Consider the following 23,414-nt stretch of genomic DNA (forward strand, 5'->3'; position numbering starts at 1 on the left):
ATCACCACATTCCGCCTACTCCCTTCATCATATCTCGTGCTATTAACTATTCCTCCTCCTCCTCCTCCTCCTCCTCCTCCTCCTCCTCCTCCTCCTCGTCCTCCTCCTCTACATTCTAGTCCTCGTCCTCATCCTCCTCGTCCTCACTCCGTTGCTTTCCATCCCTCTCGTCATTTCTCTTCGTCCTCCACTTCTCGTCGTCGCTCGGTTCAGGAAGGAAGGAAAGAACCCCCCACAATAAACATCGCTGGCCACAAGGAGTCTGGATAGAGATTGAAGAAGACAAGGGTGACTCTAGTGGTAGGCGGGACGAGGGGCGAGAGACAAGAACGTGGACGTGGGAGGGACAGTAGGAGGAGTAAGGTTGTGAAGTGTCCTCCGGCTTGTCCTCTCTCTCTCTCTCTCTCTCTCTCTCTCTCTCTCTCTCTCTCTAAGTCTATTTTTGTCATTTATTTTTGCTTTCCTTTTCATTTTTTTGTGGTTTTCGTTTGCTTTTTATTTTGGAAAGGTACAAATTCAATGTGTTTTTGTTTCAGTATTCCTTTATTTCTTCTTCCTTTTCTTTTTCTCATCTTCGTTTTTTTCTAGTTCTTCTCCATGTCTTCTTCTTTTTTCTTGGTCTTTTCTTGTTTTCTTCTTTTTTTCTGTTCCTCCTCCGCTAACTCTTCTGGTCTTCCCCCATTTATTCTTTTATTCTTCCTTTTCTTGTTTCTCCTTGTTTCTTCTTACTTTTTCTCTTTTTCTTTTGTCTTTTGTCTCCTCTTCCTCCTCCTCCTTCTTTTCTTCCTTTTTATCTATTTTACCAGTCTTCTCCCATTTCTTCTTCCTCATCTCCTTTTACTTATTTTATCTATTTCGTTTCCTCCTCCTCCTCCTCCTCCTCCTCCTCCTCCTCCTACTCCTTCTGTAGCAGATTGGGTTCCTCCTTCAAGTCTTAGCTTACGAAGGAGATTCTCGAGTGACTCCTTGTGTGTTTGAGGTGAGTCTTGCGTGCTGTGTTTCGTGAATGTGTGTGACAGCTTTCCCACCAACCCACCCTGTGACGAAGGGAGTGCGAGTTCCGGTTTGGATGTGGATAGGTGGGTGTCACTTTAGTGGTGTGGTGGTGGATATGGTGTACTAAATAGATTGGACTGTGGGTGGAGTTTTGTATGATGTTATCGTAATAATGTGGTAATTATCGTAGGTTTGTTGATGGTGTTTTGTTTTGGCTATCAGTTGTGGTAGGTAGCGCTTGACATTAGGTGTGTTGTCGGTAGTGGGTAGGGAAGGTGTGTGTGTGTGTGTGTGTGTGTGTGTGTGTGTGTGTGTGTGTGTGTGTGTGTGTCTCTCTCTCTCTCTCTCTCTCTCTCTCTCTCTCTCTCTCTCTCTCTCTCTCTCTCTCTCTCTCTCTCTCTCTCTCTCTCTCTCTCTCTCTCTCTCTCTCTCTCTCTCTCTCTCTCTCTCTCTCTCTCTCTCTCATGACACAGGGAATGCGGAATGCTAGTGGTCGTGTCGTTAGCATTATGCTGTAGTGTCACGTGTCAGGGTTTATTGCTCGTCTTCCTTTGTGTTTCTTCGTTGTTATGCACCATGCTGTTGATCACGTATGCTGGAGACCGTGAATGGGGGTCCTTTATGCTCGCCTCTTCTCGTGAATCTCGTCTCCAGTGTGATCGTTATATAAATTACACACTCACCGTAAGTAGTTGAGTAAAGAGGTGTTTTGTTCGCTGTACTGTGTCTCTCTTCTTTAGTGGGAAGTCCTCTTGTCTGTGTGTCTTGTTTTGTGAGTGGATGTGTGTGTAGAAAATTACCTCTGGTTTTGATCCTGACTTCTTTTACTTACTTTTGTTGCTGTTACTTGTTTTATTAACCTCTTCAGTACCATGCTGAGTTTTCATATTCATTCTAGTTACTACTTTGCAATTTAATACAGCTTTTGAAACTTATGTAGGAATTAAAATAGTAAAGACTCTGGCCATTAAACTACAGTGGAACCATGCGTGCTTTGGGGTCCGCGAGGTCTCCAAGCGCACGGGTTCGAATCCTGTCCACGGTCTGAGTGTAGGTTGGGCTTCCTTACTCGGGACAACGGTTTCCTAGCGGGTGGGTTTTGAGATAGGAGGTATCCCAAAAAAGTACCCCCTTTAGCCCATAAATTCCCGTGAAAAGCCCACATGGTATAAATAAAATAAAAAAGAGACCCTTCTTAATGCAAATAAAATCGTCTAAACATACCCAAAAATCATGGTAAAAATGCGTCTCAGTATTGAAGGGATTAATACTGCAATTCCACTACTATTACTGCTACCACTTTTGTGACTACTGCTACTACTTATGCTGTTATTAGTGTGGTGATGATATGGTGGTGAGTGTTACCATGGTGATTGATATGTTGGAGAGATGGTGGTATGGTGATAAAGAGTGGTGTTGGTGTGATGGTGAGTGTGATAGAATGGAACTAGTGGTGGTGGTGGTGGTGATGGCAGGGTAAGTCACAGCGATTGCGCAGGCAGGTGGCTTTGAGTTTGATGCCTTATGACGACTAGAGAATCTGATTCCCAATAATCTCATCAAGAGTGAAAATGTGTTTGTGACGGTGAAAGGGGAAAAAGGGCTGTGAAATGTCTTAAATGTCTTCGCTGAGTTAGACAGCAGATGTGATAGTAGTACGCAGTAGCAGCAGCGGCAGCAGCAGCTGCTGTTGCTGCTGCTGCACACACACACACACACACACACACACACACACACACACACACACACACACACAAACCAGAGGACCGGGGTTCGATTCCCCGGCAGGGTGGAGATATTTGGGTGTGTCTCCTTTCACGTGTAGCCCCTGTTCACCTAGCAGTGAGTAGGTACGGGATGTAAATCGAGGAGTTGTGACCTTGTTGTGCCGGTGTGTGTTGTGTGCCTGGTCTCAGGCCTATCCGAAGATCGGAAATAATGAGCTCTGAGCTCGTTCCGTAGGGTAACGTCTGGCTGTCTCGTCAGAGACTGCAGCAGATCAAACAGTGAAACACACACAGACAGAAAATTTTAGAGACAGCATTTTCTCCTTTCTGTATTGATGATGGAAAATATAACAGTGATATAGATGTTATTGAATTTTATTTACGCAATAGGTCTATAAACTTTCCGAAATCTGATTAAATTTTTCTTGACATTTCTTTGTGCAATTACAATGCCTTAACAATAGTTAATATGAATATTAGATCTATCCCAAAGAATCTCCAGTATTCTAAAGATACAGTTTTACACAGCACTTCTGTTAATATTGATGTTCTAGGATTTACAGAAATTAGATTACATCCACACCTTGCTTCATTATATGAACTTTTTGGCTACTGTATGTTCACCAACTCAAGAAGCGTACATGGTGGTGGTGTCGCCATGTATGTCTCAAATGTATATAAGTCATCTGTGTTAACTTGATTTACAGTTTCAGAATCTTTTATTGAATCATTAGGTATTCAAGTAACAATTAGAAATAAGAAATATTTGTTTGTGTGTATTTATAGACCCCCCCCCCTCAAGTGGTCACTTCAATAATCTTCATAATGCCATGAGTGATATTCTGTCTACATTACTTGATAAAAAGTTTCAAGGTATTTACTTTTTCGGAGACTACAACCTAAATTTATTAAAAAGCAATGATAATAATGTTTGTGAATTTATTAACTTAATGCATTCTCTTTCCTTTTTACATTTATAACTAAGCCAACAAGAGTTACTAACAGTTCGGCTACACTTACTGATCACATGGTCAACACAATTAGAAGAAAATATTGTTAATTACATTATTCAAACTGACATCACTGACCATTTCCCCACAGTCTCACAATTTAAACTTGAATATACTCCACATATACTTCATTTTCTTTATAGAAGATTCATTACCCCAGTTACGTTGGAAAGTTTCATTCCTTGGCTTGCTCTTTTTGACTGGAATTCTGTGCTTAATTTAATACTCGTATGTGCTAATGAGGCTTTCAATTTATTTTACGATCAGTTTTATAAATCATTTCAAAATCATTTTCCTATTAAGAAGGTTCGTTTCAACAAAAAGAATGAAGTTAGCCCATATATCACTTTAGGTTTAAAGAATAGTATCAAAGAAAAAAATAGATTGGAAAGACTTGCGAAGAAATGGCCTTTAACTTATGCCAGCATGTATAGAAAATATAGAAATAAACTAACATCAGTACTGCTAAAAATCTTTATCATAAAAACCAATTGCATAAAAACCAAGGAAATCCTAAAAAACAATGGAAGACAATAAATTCTACTATTCTGGGAAGAACAAGTAGCTTAAATAAATGTTATATAGAATTAAATCCTCCTTGCATTGATGCCTCTAGTAAGTTTAAGGAACACTTTCTTAAAGATAATTTTGATATAAATGGAACTGAATATGACTGTGCAAAATATTAAAAAAATTCACCAAATGTTTCTATATATCTCGCGCCTACCAATGAAGCTGAGGTCATGAAAGTTTTCAACACACTTACTTCTAATACACCTGGTTATGATGACATTCCCCCAAATTTACCTAAACTCTCTTCCTCCTCAATATGCACCCCTCTTACACATATAAACCTTTCCTTCAAGATTGATACTTTTCCAGACAAACTGAAATATGCCGAAGTAATTCCCTTGTTCAAGTCAGGGGACAGAGGTGACATAAACAATTATCGCCCCTTTTCCATACTTTCTGCCTTCAATAAAATTTTTGAGAAAATAATTTTTCGCCTAATAAGTTATTTAGAAGAAAATAGTCGCTTGACGGAACATCAACAGGGATTTAGAGCACAAGACTCCACTGAGTCAGCTATTCTACACTTTGTTCGCAATATATACACTTGTTTGGAAGAAAAATTATGTCATAGGAATTTTTTCAAATTTATCAAAAGCATTAGACACCTTAGATCATAACATTTTACTTAAAAAATTTTTAAATTTAGGAGTCAGGGATTAACCATTAAAATTATTTCATTGCTATCTCAGTCACAGAAAAAGTGTATTCTGTAATGAAGTTTATTTTCCTTTTAAATGTATTTCTAAAGGCGTACCACAAGGTTCTGTACTGGGTCTGATACTCTTTTTGATACATATCAATGATATTGTTAATGCTAGTTCAAAATTTTATTTCATAATATATGCAGATGACACTACCCTATTGCTCAAAGATAGGAATTTAGATACACTAAATATGAAAGTAATTTCAAAACTAAACAATGTAAAGCAATGGATTCAAGCAAATAAGCTAAAATTTAATATTTCCAAAACTGATCGTATTATTTTTCAAAACAGATCCATGAAAACTCTATTCCTCCTGTATTACTAGATGGTCAAACTGTAAAACAAGTTGCTTATACAAAATTTCTTGGAGTCACTATAGACGAAAACCTAAATTGCAAATATCACATTGATCAAGTATGTGTAAAACTCTCTAAAATAACTGCCATTTTATACAGAATTCGATACAATTTGACTACTGAAGCAATGATCAGGCTTTACTATGGTCTATCTTATCCTCATCTCACGTATTGTGTCCCTATATGGGGATGTTTATTGCCGTCTTTTTTTTTTAAGTAAGGTAACAATAGCACAAAACAATTTTTTTCGGTGTATATTTTTCTTAAAAAAGTTTGAGTCAACAGCCAATATTTTCTCTGAATTTAACTTGTTAAAGTTTCCTTTTATACACAAGTATTTTACGTTAATATTAATCTTTAAAAGTCTGGGATATAATAAAATTTTCAAGTTGGTAGAAAATGTTACTCACATTAGAAGTAATAACGCCAACCTGAGTTGTCCAATATTTAGAACAATATTATTCAAAAACAGTGTGATAAGTTTTGGACCAAAACTATTTAATAATTTGCCTCTTGATAAAAAAAAAAAAAAAAAAAGTTCTAACAACTGCTAATAAGTTCAAATTTAAGCTAGAGATAAAAGAATTATTTATATAACCAACAAAATCTGTGATACTGTTATTGTATTTACTATTACTGCTATTATTATTATTATCATTATTATTATTATTATTATTATTATTATTATTATTATTATTATTATTATTACTACTACTATTATTATTATTATTATTATTATTATTATTATTATTATTATTATTATTATTATTATTATTATTATTATTGCTATCATTATTATTATAATCAATATTGTTATTTACTGTCACACTTTGTCATTACTTCTATCATAAAGCTCTTGTATGTTAAAAGTTGTTAGTCACCACGCCCTCTACTATTCTATATGTAAAATAAAATGTCCGTTATGGAGCTCCCTCCGGCTCGACGGATGTTAAAACTTCATGTAATAACGTTAGCAATAAATACTTACTTCCTTCCTTACTTACTTACTTACTTACTTACTTACTTACTTACTTACTTACTTACTTACTTACTTACACACACACACACACACACACGGCCCGATAGCTCAGTGGTTAGAGCGCTGGCTTCACAAGCCAGAGGACCGGGGTTCGATTCCCCGGCCGGGTGGAGATATTTGGGTGTGTCTCCTTTCACGTGTAGCCCCTGTTCACCTAGCAGTGAGTAGGCACGGGATGTAAATCGAGGAGTTGTGACCTTGTTGTCCCGGTGTGTGGTGTGTGCCTGGTCTCAGGCCTATCCGAAGATCGGAAATAATGAGCTTTGATCTCGTTCCGTAGGGTAACGTCTGGCTGTCTCGTCAAAGACTGCAGCAGATCAAACAGTGAAACACACACACAACACACACACACACACACACACACACACACACACACACACAGACAGGCCAATATACCAGCACCAGCAATAATAAGGCGAGATAGAATTGCCGGAACGATTCCCTTTCATTACATATTTCCTCCATCAACAAGCGCAGCGTGGAAGGGACGGAAGGCCACACACTAAGAGGAGACGGAGGCCCAAAGAAAGAGTGCCCGAGTGGTTGCGTGGTTCCTTGTCGCTCGTTGGTCACGCGAGGGAAAACACTCTAGCTCTCTCAGAGTTGTCATGGGCCGACCTGGAGATCTGAATGAGAGGCAACCTTATTTTTCCTTTTTTTTTTTCGTATGACGCATTGTTTTTTTGTCATGTGTCGTGGTGGTCTTGTTGTTTTCTGGTGATTAGTAATGGTATTATGTGCTGTTAGAGAGAGAGAGAGAGAGAGAGAGAGAGAGAGAGAGAGAGAGAGAGAAAAAAGAGTACATACATTTTATGATATTTTTTTCAGCCAGTCTCAGGGTATAGTGTGGTAGTTATCTAAACTAGAAGACTCGGGTGGAAAAAGACAATAGGAGTGACAGGAGAGGGACGGTGCTGCTGTCACACGTCTCCTGGTTCCGTCCTCAGGCAACTCACCACAATGCTCCTCCATAAGGCGAATAGGACAACTTATTACGAGTTTCTGGGACTCCTGTCTAGAGGGCATTGTAGGAATCTCTCTCGTCTCTGGTCTAGACACGTGAAGCTCCAGGCCTTTTAAAATAAACGTAGTCAGCTTTAACAGAGACCTCCTCTAGGGACACCATCAGCTTTTTTTGTTATATTCCCTCTGAATAGTTGGGAAAAGTAAGTCCCCAGCCACACAAAGCTCCTGTCAAATCTTCCACCTAAACCTTCCCTTACCGCCACCCACAGCGCGGCCTATTTTTAGTGGCTGCTCTCCCTTCTTACTGTAGGACTTGAGTGTCTATATCTGTCAGGAAACGTGTGAACCGATACACGCTTGAGTGCCTCCGTCTTTCATTTGGATTGCAACACAGGCTAGGTAACGGTGCAGGAAACAAGACCAGGCGGTCCAAACACAGGTAATACAGAAGGAAACATACCGCAAGAGAAGGAAGAGAAACTAATGGCTGCCCTACTTCACTGATAACGGTGCTTCTCTTATCATTGGCTGCAGTGAGCAGCAAGAACCTCTGACGCCCAAACTGTTCCTCTGCTTAATCCCAAAAATAGATCCCAGTCCTTTCCTTGATCGATGGTGATATTACCAAGAGAAATCTTTGTAATGATATTCTGGAAGGCATCAGATGTAATAAGCACAGTGAGCTTAAAGGGAAGCCTGAATTATCTAGTGTAAGAAGGAGACTAGTTTGTGGCTGGAAAAAGTCTTGAGAAAAAAGAGGTGGTGGTGTACTAGTACTGTGGCATAGGGGAAGAAGTGGCTATTAATGTGGTGATTGGCGATGGTACACGTACAAACAAAGATAGTCACTCGTCTGCAGTAGTAACATGGCAACGATAGTAGTGACGTAGTGATTCCAGCATCGTGCTTAGATATGGTTGTTATAATTATGTAGGTGGTGGTGGCACTGTGGCATAGGATGGAGCAGGTATTCTGGCTCTAATTGGCTTATTTTATTGTTCGTATAGTGTCTGGTATGCATTACTGACACCTCCTGGCAGCAGAAGTGGAATAGTGCTTCCATCACATTGCTAAGCGGCGTTAGCTACGTATCAAATTCAGCACAGTTCACCCGCCTATTATTCCTTGTGTAGCAGAACCAAGTCATTACGTCAAACAAGACAAATATTCTGTATTTCATAAATCATGTGAGTCAATACGCGTGACCGGAAATTAATTAGTGTGTAACGAAGGAAAAAAACGTTCATTGCACTACAGATACCGAAATTAGACTATGCGGTAACGCTACATTAGTAATATTCATTAGGTAAATGTTGAAAATCTATTGAGTATCACCATTCCGGTTGTTTAACAGCAAACTTCTGCAAAACTGCAACATTTCGGTCACGACAACTAAACTTTGGTTTTTAAATTTGATGGAAGTATTACATCAACACATATTGGATTTTTGTGATGCGCTAATCTTAGTTTTATCTCCCGATAAGAGAGTAATAGGAGAAGTTGGTCAGTCTGCAGGAAAGTTCCATTTCAGAACTGATTCTTTTGTCAGCTTTAGGATCAAGGGACGTGTGAGCGAGGGGCAGCAAGGGAGGGAGCCGTGCCTGTCAGTTCTCGTCCTCTCTCCGCTTTGCTGTGTGTTTGTCGACGAAAAATAACATACGAACATGGAAAATTTTTCACCTGGCCAGTGCATCAAGTCCCGCCATCTCCTTCACACAGACGAAACAATTATGCAAATAACGTAAAACAACTCACGAATTTTTCTGTCTTAATTGTAGCTTCACATGAGAAAAAATATTACTACTTTCCCGCGAATTTTCTTGTATTGTTTCCCCCTGTAATGGTCGAGCTATGATGATCCTTCAGTGCCCTCTAACCGTGGTCCTCTCCTCTGCTCTGCGCTTCAAATACTCGCCGCCAGGGTAGAGGGGAAGGCTCACGGTGAGTCCCTGAAAAGGCGCTCAGACAGACTGACGCATCCCATCTACAAAACACAGCCTCTCAAGTTTCCGTCGCGAATCAAGCCGCGAGGAATGTTGACATTGTGAAGACCCTCCCCGGCCCCTTTCTCCTGCCAATCGAAATAACTCCGGCGAGAGGGGAAGGAGAGAGAGAGAGAGAGAGAGAGAGAGAGAGTGTGTGTGTGTGTGTATACCAACAGTAGAGTGCGTGTGCGTGTCCTCGTATGCTAATGTCTCACTGGGCCTCGTCAGCTGCCGCCACTCCTTCACTCATGCATTTTTTATAAGTCCCTCTCACTTGACCACTCAAGCACTGCATTCCATCCTTCCTTTCTTCCTTCCTTCCGTCCTTCCTTCACGTTAGGACTGCAACCTCCACTTTCATTTTTCTTATTTTTTTTATCCATCGCTTTCCCTCGCGTACTGACCCATTTCCATTCCTCTCCTTCACTCCATTCCCTCCTTCCCTCCCTCCTTCTCGACCTTTCCCATCCAAGTCAAGTGCCCCAGGGAAAGAAATATTGATTGAAGGTAACCTCAAGTTGTTTTTAAGGCTTATAAAAATATTTCGCGCAGCAGTACCTCGATTATTTCATTACTGCGTGCGTTGCCAGCCAAGCCTCCCCAGAGTTACTGTCACTGGGAGTTACTGTCGGCGGAATAAACTCGGATTACGGACGAAGTTTATTGGTAAGCTTGCGCGAAATTGTAGAGAAACTGGTGCTGGAATAGCTGGACTTCATAGCCTAACTGGATTCCCCCTATACTTGTTCCTGAATGACTGTAAGACTATAGGGATGATTTTTTTTTTTTTTTTTCTGTCTCTCTTCAGTCTCCGTTTTCAAGTTGCCATAAATGTAAGAGCTATTTCGTAGTCGTCTGTGTGGATCGCCCGCCTGGTCTTGTTTATTGGATTCGTCAGCACGCCCTTGTTAGCGTCTCTGTACGGCAACGGCTCCACGTACTATAGCTGACTGGATGACTGACTGAGTGGCTGGCTGGCTGGCTGGCTGGCTGGCTGGCTGGAGTAGTACTTTCAAAGGGAGGACGGGAGAGGAAATATACTTCTGGAAAACTTTTGACGCTGTAATTTAAAGTCAACATGAGAAAGAGAGTTCGCAGATTTACTTTTCATATTCAGATACACACACACACACACACACACACACACACACACACACACACACACACACACACACACACACACACACACACACACAGACACTCATATGGACAGAAGACGAGCAATATGTGTGTGTGTGTGTGTGTGTGTGTGTGTGAGTGAGACAAGGCAAGGCGTGCGTGGCAGCTACCGGTAAGGCAAGGCTGTGATCCTTCTTTGTGGCAGTGTTTGTCCTCGAGAAACTCCGATGTTTGCCGGAGGTGCGCTCGCTGAAGGCAGAGGTGAGTAGGGACTTTTTGTTTGAAAGATTAGACCCTAGGGCGGCAACCCTCCCTGCCTCGGGTGGTGGTTCGCGAACATTTAAATACGTAGGTGGAGGAGCTTCCCATGTGTCAGGTATACTTGTGTTTTTGTGTCCCCACTGGCCGAGAAATAAGTAATCTAGGTTTCTATAAGTTTCTGTCCTTTTAGCAAAGAGAAAGTACGTGGGATTCATCAATTATTATTTCAACAAGGCTTTTCTGACTTGCCCTGTTCTTCTCATTTGTTTGTTATTTCTTCCAAGTTTAGCAAAATTAAAAACAGATTTAACATGAATTTTTTGTTGTCCCGTTAGTTACAAGTGGAAAATTGTATTTCTTTGAGTGTAAAATGATAAGTTTATTCTCAGATTCAGAAGCACTCCGAGATCAAATATAAACGGTCGCTGCTGCCGCTTTGGCAAGGAGTAAACTGAAAAGTAGAGGCAATTTTCCATCTGAAACACATTTAACTCGCGAGATATTGAAAATACAAGCATACAGCCGATATTCGAGTCCATAGCTGTAGTATAGGAAGCCACACCAGGCGTGCTGTGAAATTGTGTGTGGAGAAACTTTCTTTAAAAATTTACACTTATGAAAATAAAAACAAAGAAAAAATTAATTACCTGATGTTATTTGTTTGTCATTACCACGTCATGTACAGAGCTACGACACCACACGTACAGCAGAGGGCAAGCTAGGTGCTGCAGAAAGACAGTGGGCGTTTATTTACACGAGGTGGTCCACCCTTCCCCTGCCATCCCTCGACGCCAGCCGCCCACTCACTGTAAACTCCCCTCCCCTTCCTTGCATTTCTTTATCATACGTCGTTTGCATTGTGCCAGTAACATTTTTAGAACCCTTGTTTTTAATTCGGGTTTAGAAGGTAATGTGCTTGAAAATATACCGACTATACTAACTGTAACTGCCAGCCTCTCGCAATACTGGTCATGGCGCCACTCACGCCGCGTCCCCAGATGGTAAGGGAACACCTCCACTCACAGCGCTCTTTCCTCCAACACCTAATTCTATTCTTGGTCCTCAAGTAAAGGTCCAGTGGGTTATTATGTTTTTTTCTGGATGTAGCAAGGGTCTGTCTGTTAAGCGAGGATCTCTTACAATAGCCATTGGTAAAGTGGAACCCTGCGTGCTTTGGGGTTCGAGGGGTCTCCAAGCGCACGGGTTCGAATCCTGTCCACGGTCTGAGTGTAGGTTGGGCTTCCTCACTCGGGGCAACGGTTTCCTAGCGGGTGGGGTTTGAGGTAGGAGGTACCCTAAAAAGTATCCTCTTTAGCCCATGAATTCCCATCAAAAGCCCACATGGTATAAAAATTTGTCTCTTATATGGCTCTCTCTTACAGCCTCTCCCACTACCCACCCAAATCTGAAGTGTTAAAATCTAGCCAGAGTTTTTTTTTTTTTTTTTTCATTAACTAAGGTGTATAAACTGAAGCGCCGCGACAAGTAATTATTTTCTCCTCCGCTCCGTTTCCTCTCTCGTAATCCTGAAGAGCAATAGTCGAATACCTTTGTTTATTATTATTTTTGTCTGTTTCTTGTCATGATGCAATATAGGATTACAAATTGGGTACTTTCCTCTCTCGGCAATCATTAGTGGCAACAAAACGATACTTTCTTCATATATTCTTTATTTCAGTTGGATACAGAAGTGATTATCAATTAGTTTTTTTTTCCTTTTTTTCCTATGTCCCAATAAGTCAAGATTCAAAAGAAAGGGTCAAAATTAGTAAAAAGCCGCTTTAGAGATTTTTCTTTTGTTCATATACTTATTCTTATCAAGACTGGATGCAGGTGTGACTCATATTAGTATGTTTTTATCGTTACCATAAACCAGAAATGTAAATAAGAAGTTATCTTTCAGAGAAGAGAGCTCATCACTTACCTTCTTTCAAGACCCTTTTTTATAATGTACTTTATCACGAATGGATACAAAAGCGACTATCAAAGAAACACTGTGATTTTTTTTTTTTTTTTTTAGTCCCCATAAGCCAAGTTTCAAAAATAGGTCGCCATGAGACGGAAGAGCTCACCATGGAGATCTCATTTATCTATTTTCTATATTTTATTTACAGAGTTGACTGTCATAAAAGTAGTTTGTTTTTACTTTCGTCCACTTAACCCAGGATCACAAAAAACGTCACCTTTTAATCGAGAAAACTCACCACTCACAACAAACACTTTTTTTTCTTTTTTCGTTGAAGGTCGTCGGTAACAAGCACACCGGCGGAGACCTCGCGGGGCAGAGGGAGAAAAATAATAGGGTACGAAACGACAGGTGTTGCCCTTCACCCGGGCTCATATGAAGACTATGTATTATCTTTAAGCTAAATAAAATCCATAAAGGTAGAAAATGAGAGTGTATAAAGGCAGTGAAGCATGCAAGGCCAGGCTGGAAGGGAGGGAGGCAGGGAGAGGTACAGAGAGGGAGTGGGTGAGCGTTGCTGCTGGCTTGTATGGTTTTGAACGCCCTACTTCCCCTCACCTTGGCACTATTCACCCGTGCAAAGTAAAGGGATCGATTGCCACTATTTCGTATCCAAATACACCTAACGAAATTGGAAAGGAATGCCTAATGCTATACACATGTGTGTGTGTGTGTGTGTGTGTGTGTGTGTGTGTGTGTGTGTGTGTGTGTGTGTGTGTGTGTGTGTGAGTGTGTGTGTATGGGTGGTTGGGTAGGTGTATAGATGTATGTGTGTGAATGTGGGTGTGGGTGTGGGTGCCTGTATGTATGTAGGGGGACTATGGGTGTCTGGGTGTGGGTGTTGGTGTTGGTGTGTGTGTGTGTGTGCGTGCGTGCGTGAAGGATACCGGAGAATTGGCAAGGAGTACAATCCAATGAGAGGTCTACCTACTGTGAAGTGCCCACGACGCCCACTGGCAAGGCAGGCACAAAGTAGCTCATCTTTAACGCGCGACCCTCTGTTGGTGCCGCCTTTAGTTACCTCTAGGCGGATGAGGTCAAATCGGAGGTTAGATCTATCGTAAAGCCGCTTTTATCTTCACCCAACCCCTATCAGCCAGTGAAAGCTCTAACAGTAATTGCCAGTCCGACTCTCTAAGCCACGTGCTCGCACTCATTCCTGCGAACAAAGCCAGGGACGCATTTGCTACAAGCCACTATAAGGCAAGTAACAGATCAGTCCCCACAGATGCAGCCAGAAGCTTCCACTTACCTTCTGTCTTCCATTCTCTCGTACAGCAGGAAAAAAAAAATAGAGGAATCTGTGACAGACAGCACGGAAGCTCTCCTCGTAACGCTTTAAACTGCAGTCTACATTTCCGGGGTTTGCTATAGGAGCAGCTGAGAGGGAGAGGGAGCAACGCGGAAACTCCGATAAGAAAGGGATGTAAGATAGAGGAAGTGCTTTAACAAGGCTATAGAGTGCGGCATTTCTGCAACTCTGGGGTGATGATGCGACTAACTGGGAACGCTGTGTGGGCAGAGATACTGGTCTACCTAAAATAGGATGGGAGGGAGACCGAGTGAGAAAACTTGTATCCTAGATAATGAATCAACCAAACGAGAGAGAGAGAGAGAGAGAGAGAGAGAGAGAGAGAGAGAGAGAGAGAGAGAGAGAGAGAGATGGGGGGGGAACAAGTTTCCTGATAAAGATAGTATTGTTAATTTATCGCGGCGCTGCATTTACTGACAGACAATCTTTGCGACACCGAGGCTATTGTGATAACTCGGTCCACGTCCATGAAGGCACAAGAACACACGGCACTCAGTTCGAACAAGTGTCTGCCTTATCAAGTTGTCGACACCCACTCACATGGGCTTCCTCTCGTGTCCTGTCCGCCGCTCAATACCTTCCCGGCGGCAGCTCGTGTGGTTAAGTGCCTTGTCGACGCCTGGCCACGACCTCCCTTCTGTCCCTCACCCCCACACCATCCTCGCTTTACGTGTCGTTCTCGCGCTCGACGACTGCCCGTGCCGTCATAACCTCGATCGTCTCTCCCTCTTACGTATATATTTCTGCTTTTGCCCAGTGATACAACCTCCATTTATTTTTTTTCATCCTGGAGTCTCATTCGTCATCCGCCTTTTACGTCTCAGTTTCTTTGCCACAGTGCGGTATAGCAGCCTCTATCTCGTGTCTGTTTGTTGTCTTTGATCACCACTGTAAGACTGAGTGTTGTGGCCAAAGCTGGACTGGGTTACCGCCTGCCCAAGCTGCTGGTATGTGAGGCGAAGGTCTGTTAGGAAATGGAACTTGAATTGACGTGACTTGGAATTTGTCAGTGATCCAAGTGAAGAAAAATGAGTAAGTTTTATATTGATGTCTTGTTCTTTCTTTTTTTTTTTTGTGTGTGTGTGTGTGTGAAGTGTAATGTTGTTGCAATTTCATCATCAAATTCATTCAGTCTTCATGTCGATCAGTTTTACATAAAGGTGAAAAATCCATTCTTTTAAACACTTTTTCTCTCATGTAGAGGCGTGTATAGAGATTTTCTCCAGTGGTTTAGTTCCTGTGAATTGTTGCGTGTTGCTGTAAAAGGACATGACATAAGCACCTGGCAACATATCAGCCCAGCGGACACCCTGATTGCCGCAACCTTTGGGCAGCTCACTCAAAATGAAAGCGCATTAGCATTTACCTGTGAATAATCTCTGGTGCAATTCCTCTAATGTGCCCTATTGCTTTAGGGATCCATAAATTATTTAATCAACTAGAGTTAAAAGGGAATTTTAGCCACTACCACAAATCGTATATTCTCTCTCTCTCTCTCTCTCTCTCTCTCTCTCTCTCTCTCTCTCTCTCTCTCTCTCTCTCTCTCTCTCTCTCTCTCTCTCTCTTTTCTATGTTTTGCTCAACGTTAATCCGTCAGAAGATTAACTTTGAGGAAAAAACGCCCAAAAGAGCAGAAATGAATAACAGATTACTTGACTTCTACCCGCGATCTGCAGGTAAATAATATACTTCTATTTGCTCAACAGAAGAGATTCAACAAATTCAAATAAATAACTACAAACCGAATGGAAATATATAAGATTGAAGACCTACATTATATTAAGACTTCCGGAAATAGCAAGAAATTTGGTATGTGATGCCTGGAGCTGGTTGTATGTATATAATCCCTTCAATACTGGGACAAATTATTACCTTGAGATTTGTGTACGATTAGACCATTTTATTGACATTAGGAGGAGTCTATGGAGGTCTGAAGATGAATGGTCAAAGTTTTCACTATTTTCATTCATACCAGACATAAATTTCTGAAGTTTTATATAATCATCAAACAGTAAGCAGAAATAATGTGGAAAGGTGTCATTGTACTCAAGGGAGTTAAAAATCGTGTATATTTATGAATTGCATTATATTAAGACTTCCGAAAAAACCGAGAAGTTTGAAATGAAACTTTCTAAAATTTGTACAATATGACATCACAGTCTAAGCTAACAATACTTATCATTAAACATAAGTAAATATTGCTCATTCCACCACGTATGGATATAAGATGGCTTGTATTGCAAAGAACAGCACTAGATGTGAGATTCCGTGTTTATTTCCACTGTCTGAAGGAGAGAACTCATCTGCTTGAGTCCATAGCTGATGCAGAGTCATGTTCGTCTCCTCTTGGTCTACACCTGCCACAGAGTTACGTCACACCGCCTCGTCTTTTCACGGGCGAGGAAGTGGAGTGGATCTATTTACTCCTGTGAGCGCCTTGTAGTACGTTAGAGTGCAGAGCGGCGGTGCGATGAGCATGTGAAGTGTATTTGTGCTACGATTGAGGAAGAAAAATACATATATTGCATGCCTTGTTCTTTTCCTCTCACCTGCGTCACACTTCCTACCTGCCGCTTTCATGCGTTGTCACGCCGCCTGCCTCTCTTCTTCCCCTCTCTTTCGTTTTCGCTCTCGTTCTTCCTCTGTTTTCCCCCCTCTCTCATCCTCCCTGTGAACCCTCTGAGCCCTTACAGTCTGCCTTTCATATTGCCAGCCTGCCCCCAGCACTCCCTCCCTCGCAGTCCAGTCCACTATAGAACATCGGTTTTTCCCAACCAAAATGCACAAAAAGGACAGTAACTTCTTTTTCCCTCCTACGATATCCCAACTTTTCTTTTTCTCTCCTTTTCCATAGACGTAATAACATTCATAGCCATTTGTCACGATAAAAGGAACGAAAACACATCCTAAGTCCTCTCCATCACGCAGTAGCACCTCCACTACTGCCAGGGTGATGTGAGGCGCTGCTATACAGGGTCGCTGGAGTCTCGGCGACAAGGAAGTGTCCTCTTAGGTTGACACAGTGGTCCGAGACATGTATGTGATGACTTGAGAGTGCTTTATAAGACAGAACTTTAACACGGATAATTGAGAGAAAGGAAAATAAAAGCACACACACATAAACATTCCTCTCTCTCTCTCTCTCTCTCTCTCTCTCTCTCTCTCTCTCTCTCTCTCTCTCTCTCTCTCTCTCTCTCTCTCTCTCTCTCTCTCTCTCTCTCTCTCTCTCTCTCTCTCTCTCTCTCTCACACACACACACACACACACACACACACACACACACACACACACGATAAGCGGAGAGCGTTGTGGCTGAAAATCGCTTGGTGAGGTGATTGGTGATGTGAAAATTTTGAGACAGACACATAGAGACAAACAGACAGACAGACGTAACAATAATCTATTCATTAATAAAACAAATGCATGGCACCCATTAGCATTAATATTTATCGTCTCATTTACGTAAAAAGGCAATGAACATACATACATATATATATACATACATACATACATACTCGTCATCACTTCATCACTTCTCTCCCGAAAGTGACCACAACATGGAAAAAAAAAAAACTGAGAGCTTCCAAGAGAACACTCCGAAAACCTCCCTCGTGTTTCTTGGATTTACTGTATTTTTTTTCTTCTTGTAAGTCGAATTGTTGACGCTTCGAACTTCCCCTGCATCGGACAGCCTGTCGAAAGCAGAAAGGTTCTCAAGCGTCCCCTTTTAAGGATGGTCAGATAGAGTTCCTTCCAGTAGATTCGAAAGGAACCCCGAAAGGAACTTCTCTATTATTCAAGTAACGCAGTTCCTCGCACACCTGCAGCCACTATGTTCATGATCTCTCTCTCTCTCTCTCTCTCTCTCTCTCTCTCTCTCTCTCTCTCTCTCTCTCTCTCTCTCTTAGTAATTTTGATTCTATTCTTTAGGATCTGATACATTCACTAGACGATTTTAATGTTTTTTTTTTTTAATGTTCATGGCTAGAGGCGCTCTTATATGAATGAAAATAAACCTAAACACAAAGCAATTACTGTATTATGTAGTTTATATGATCTGATGCTACGCTCTCTCTCTCTCTCTCTCTCTCGAAGAAGAAGAAGAAGAAGAAGAAGAAGAAGAAGAAGAAGAAGAAGAAGAAGAAGAAGAAGAAGAAGAAGAAGAAGAATGACAATGATATGCAGTTCGGTTTCTAAATTGTGAGATTAAGTAACTCGGATGCCGTAACGTGGCCAGAAGTCGTGAAGAAAAGTCATTATTTGTGATAGAGTTCAGTGCCTATTAGTTTTACAATACCTTCATATGTATAAATTCTATGGAAAGTAATGGAAAGAAAATGAACCAGCTCTCAGATCGCACAGCTCACCTATCAACCGTATTGCACTTGATTTTGTCCATTATAAAAGTCGCGTAGAGGGAAGATTGATGCTTTATGAATCCTTTGAACGCTACATGTGAGGAGGTGAAGGGCGAGGTGTATGCTGTGTAGTGCCTGCTCGGCCCCTAGTGCTTGCCATCGCTTGCCAGGTCTTAACGCTGAGGATGTTTATTCAGCCACACCTGGGACGCCGCCGATAACGTCATCAGCCACGTCTACTTGCCATGTCCGTGATTCCGCCCGTAGGGAGGAAAAAAATAATAAAGCTTGTTTGAATAATTTTGCTCAATAGGTATATGATTTTAGGGAGCCACACTCACACTCTCTCACTCACACAGACAAACAAACAAACAAACACACACACACACACACACACACACACACACACACACACACACACACACACACACACACACACATACACACACACAGTAATACAGAAGAGGTCCGGGGCTAATGTGGGAGATTCATGATCATAGCACACACACACACACACACACACACACACACACACACACACACACACACACACACACACACACACATTTACATTGCAATATGTTGTCTTATATTTTTTTTAACAGAATAACGTTTCAATAACTTGAAATGAAAATGTTAGTATAAATTAAGTGGCGTTTGTACAAACTAGGAACAGGGATTCATCGAGTTTTACATCAGGTTTGAAGAACCATACAAGCCTCTTACTATACAGCCAGCGGTAGGCAGAGAGGTCACCAACCCGTCTTCCGATACTCGTTTACGGACCAATTACTGAATAATTAACGGACAGATACGCTGGCTGACAGCTGCTGTAGCCCGCATTCGTATCCAGAGCATGGTAAACCATTGACTATTGATGCTGACCTCATCAAGGCTGGAAAACACTTTGCGTACACGAGAATACTCACATCAAAATTAGCAAATAAGTGATAGCAGCAAGTGATGGAAAAGCACACTTCACAATGTGCAGTTTTACTCTAGTTAAAGAGAAACAGAAGAGTCTTCGCAACCGACTTTCATCTTTTAGTAGCAAGCAGTTATTCTTGGAAATACATCATTACTATTATAAGAAGGAGTAGTAGTGGTGGTCGTACAGTAGTAATGGCGACGGCCGTGGTTGTTATTGTTGTTGTTGCTGTTACTGTCAACTTAAAGGTTATATTCTCATCTAATTTTGCGGTCAGACTGACAAAAACCATTTCTTGGCTCAGGGTAAAAGGACAACAACACCTCGAAAGTAGGATTTACCTTTTTTGTTTTCATCAAACCAGTAACATATTTTCCTCACCATCGCATTTCTTTAGGGCGAGAATAGTCAATCAGAGGGAAACGAAGGAGACCTATCTGGAGTTTAACATTTGACCACTATCACTCAACAAATCCAGGAAACTTTTAGATAACGTGGGATCTTAACTCACCAGTTTCTTCTCCACCGCTAATTATGACACGACTCTTCTTCAAACTCATTGCGAAATTCTAATGAAGTGTTCTGACGACTTATTTCCTCGAAGACTTCATTCTGGTGTTCCGTTACACTCGCCGCGGCGGAGGTTGATACGCGGCACTCCATTAGCATAGGCACACTTCAAAAAAGACCCTGAGAGCGCACCTAGGAGACGCCTGACAGAACTTCCCAGAGCCGCAAAGACACACGACACGATTCATTTCTCCGATTCACGTTCATTCCCTTCGAATTCCACATCGACTTACGCATTTTCTTCAACGTCCATAACATCATTTTCTTCTGTTTACACCAAGCAGAACAGAAGGAAGTGATTGTATGCCCTTTGAACTCGGTATCGAATCCTGCCAATTTTTTTTGTTTTAACGGTTGCAACACGATAGAAGGACGTGAGTGAATCGGTGCATGGAAAGAGATAATGCAGAGCTCAAGCCGCCACTCCGTTCATCCGTACACTGCCCAAGCCCTGAATTCATTTGCGCTCCCCGGGTTGCGTTTACGTAATTTACCCGTGAGCAGAGAGGGCGTTTAGCAACGCAGCCACTCGCGAAAATACTATGGGATTGATTAATGTTGCTGCGCGTAGGAAACTGTAAATACTGCACGAAGGGGAGGATACAAAGCTTAAATATTTATTACACTAGGAAATTTGCTTGCTCGAGGATGTGTATGTGTGTGTGTGTGTGTGTGTGTGTGTGTGTGTGTGTGTGTGTGTGTGTGTGTGTGTGTGTGTGCTGTTCTCTTCAAGTTCAAATTAGGCCAACTTGAAATAGAAATGAAAGAAATATATGAGTGAATCTTAGTTTCAGTTCACTAAGTTATAGTTTTACTTATAATAGTAGTAGCTGCTGTTGTTATAGTAGTAGTAGTAGTTGTTATATATATATATATATATATATATATATATATATATATATATATATATATATATATATATATATATATATATATATATATATATATATATTATATAGTGGATGTCAGACTTTAATACGCACATGTAAAGTATCATTATTATTACCATTATTTTTACCACCACTGTTACTACTATCGTCATTGCCATCGTTGTTATCATCATTACTGTTAACTTTATTATTATGAGAAACCAATGTGAGTGGAATTGCCGATCACTTGAAGGAGAGAGACAGAGAGAGAGAGAGGAGTGAGACTTCAAACACCCTCGTCACTTTTATCCCTTCAAGGACTCACAAAACTTACCCTTTCAACTTGGATCGCTTATCATTATTGTTATTATTATTATTATTATTATTATTATTATTATTATTGTAATTACCATAGCGTTATTATTATTGCTCTAGCACTTTTTTGGCCCATACGTCACTTCCCCGTTGAAAAGACACGCCTATACCTGACAAAACCAACGGATAAAGAGTGATATTGTGATGGACCCGCTTTCCTTTCCCTCCATGACCGTTCTATGCTTGTCTGACGATAATTGCCCCCCATTCAGCTAAAAAGGAGCTCTACTACAAAGTGTGAAGGAATAATAAGATTTTTTTTTTCGTCTTTTCTTTCCTTTTTTGCTTTGCCTAGTGTTGTATGTTGGTGTGTATGGGTGGGTGGATAAGAAAGTGGGTTCCTGAACAGATTTGTGTTGTGTATTTGGGTTTGTATATCGAGTACTATTTGTAAAGGAGAAAAAAGGTTGTATTGATGCATGGTGGTGTGCTCCTGTACATTACAACTCCCGGTCACTAGCCATCGGCTTCACTACACGTGTACTGTGCAGTCACCACTACACGGTAATGCCAGCACATAAGTAACGAAACTATATTTATGGAAACTCTACGGAAACCCCTCAAAGTAATACAGAAAAGTTGCGGAGGGGCGAGGGAAGGCGTGGCGGCGGGCAGGAGCTGTGGCCACACTACTTGAAGTGGTGCACCACATCAGCCTGTTGCTTCTCTCCACTTGCGACCATCCTCCACTCGCGCCTCCACTTCGCTTGTCGCAGTAACCCACACATACCTTGCAGGAACTGTTTCCCCTTCTTCTTGTCCAGGTCTGGAGTTGTCCTCGCCTGCTCTCCTCGACTCATAGACTCCACCTCAAACCCACCAATCTTTACACACCTCACACTATATTTCGGGGGTTATTTTCTCAGTGTTGTTAGTTGTCCTTAGTAATTTGCTGTGACAACGTGCATACAAGCGAACACTGAGAGGCAACAACTGAATCAAGTAAGTTGCACCGTTGTCGAGAGGGACGGTTGTTGCCCAAGGGCGAGGCTGGAAGAGGAGCGGCCAGCAGCACCTCGCCACCACACCGGCATCCGAGCACAACTGGCTGCTCAACTACCTGCATCTGTATTTTCCCCGCCGGCCGCTAGATGGCTCTCCTAGCGGCGAGGTTGTCTCATGATACGTTGGCGAATAAGGTCATTTGCTCTGGTCGCCGGGTCACGTCTGTCGAGGCTGGGCAGGACAGTGACGTAATGGTTGTTAATTTCGAGACTGATAGTGGACGGATGCTAGCGTATTTTGTGTTTACTTAGACTAAGCTGCAATAAGCGAACATGTGTGAAACATTTTGGTTACGTTAGGTTACGCGAGGAGCCACGTATTCCCTCCTCTCGCGCACACAGATCAATATCGAGATGCTGGAAGCGAGGGGAGCTCGGCAGGCGTCACCCTTCACACTCTGACGTCACAACTTCACACACCAATCAGAGTATATCGCATCCAACAGGTGTCCAATCGCGTCACGATGAAAATTCAGAAACAACGGACCAACCATTTTTGATTGGCTTCCAAGTTCATGAGCGACAGTAGTTGATCGCGTGGGCCAGTGGGCGTCACTCGTCTCATGACACCCCACACCGCTGCACTATACGCTTGCTGTGGTGACAAACTTTTCCTCGCGTTCACTGCCGCGGCTGGATGACTGCGTGGGGCAATTGAGGATAATACTCGTTGTCGCTACGCATTGTTCTATACCATCATGCACTCTTTCCTTCCTTTAATTGATTTTACAAACGTGGAGTGCAACTTTTCTTCGCCTTTTATAATAATATTGTGCCAGCAAACTTGACTAAGCTTAATCAACTTTGGAAATTTTGGAACACATCGTTTGCCATCCATTACTTTTAAAATGCGAAGATCAGTCTTATTGGAAGTTAACTGATGATAGTCATTTTGATACATAATGACATTAGCATTAATTAATAGCTACTAAATTGAACGATCTCATTTTGAATAAAAAGAGAATCACGGAAAACATGACCGTTATTCAAATGACGAAGATAAATACAGGTAACAGGAAAACAAAATTATATTGGAGCGAAAGAAGAACAGTTTATATTGACGCAATGCAAGCAGGAACTGAGAGTGCTGGTAATACGCGTGCTTGAAATAAATACCTTATCATTAATTAACTGCATTAACTGTACCAATGACTATGACGAAGCTCAGTGTAATGACAGAGTTATGCGGCTGATTTATGAGTGGCTGTAGCAGTAATGTGGTAGCTCCTCACACATCACCGGGCTGCCCACCACAAGCACATTTGCCACCACGATTATGTAATGTTCATAAATCAA

General features: G+C 41.6%; 1 protein-coding gene and 1 long non-coding RNA gene across 2 annotated transcripts in view; one reads left to right on the forward strand and one right to left on the reverse strand.

Moving 5' to 3' along the window:
* Nucleotides 1–22,172, reverse strand: part of LOC123515963 (two pore potassium channel protein sup-9-like) — a 502,009-nt gene extending 479,837 nt beyond the window's left edge. The window contains exon 1 of the mRNA XM_045274911.1: nucleotides 21,845–22,172. The gene's annotated coding sequence lies outside the window, so the exon portion shown is untranslated. The remainder of the gene's footprint in view (nucleotides 1–21,844) is intronic.
* The window catches only part of LOC123515965, a 192,357-nt gene that overhangs the window by 167,833 nt on the left and 1,110 nt on the right, over nucleotides 1–23,414 (forward strand). The window lies entirely within an intron of this gene.

This window comes from Portunus trituberculatus, chromosome 40, assembly GCF_017591435.1.
Source record: "Portunus trituberculatus isolate SZX2019 chromosome 40, ASM1759143v1, whole genome shotgun sequence".
In the NCBI taxonomy this organism is placed as follows: domain Eukaryota; kingdom Metazoa; phylum Arthropoda; class Malacostraca; order Decapoda; family Portunidae; genus Portunus; species Portunus trituberculatus.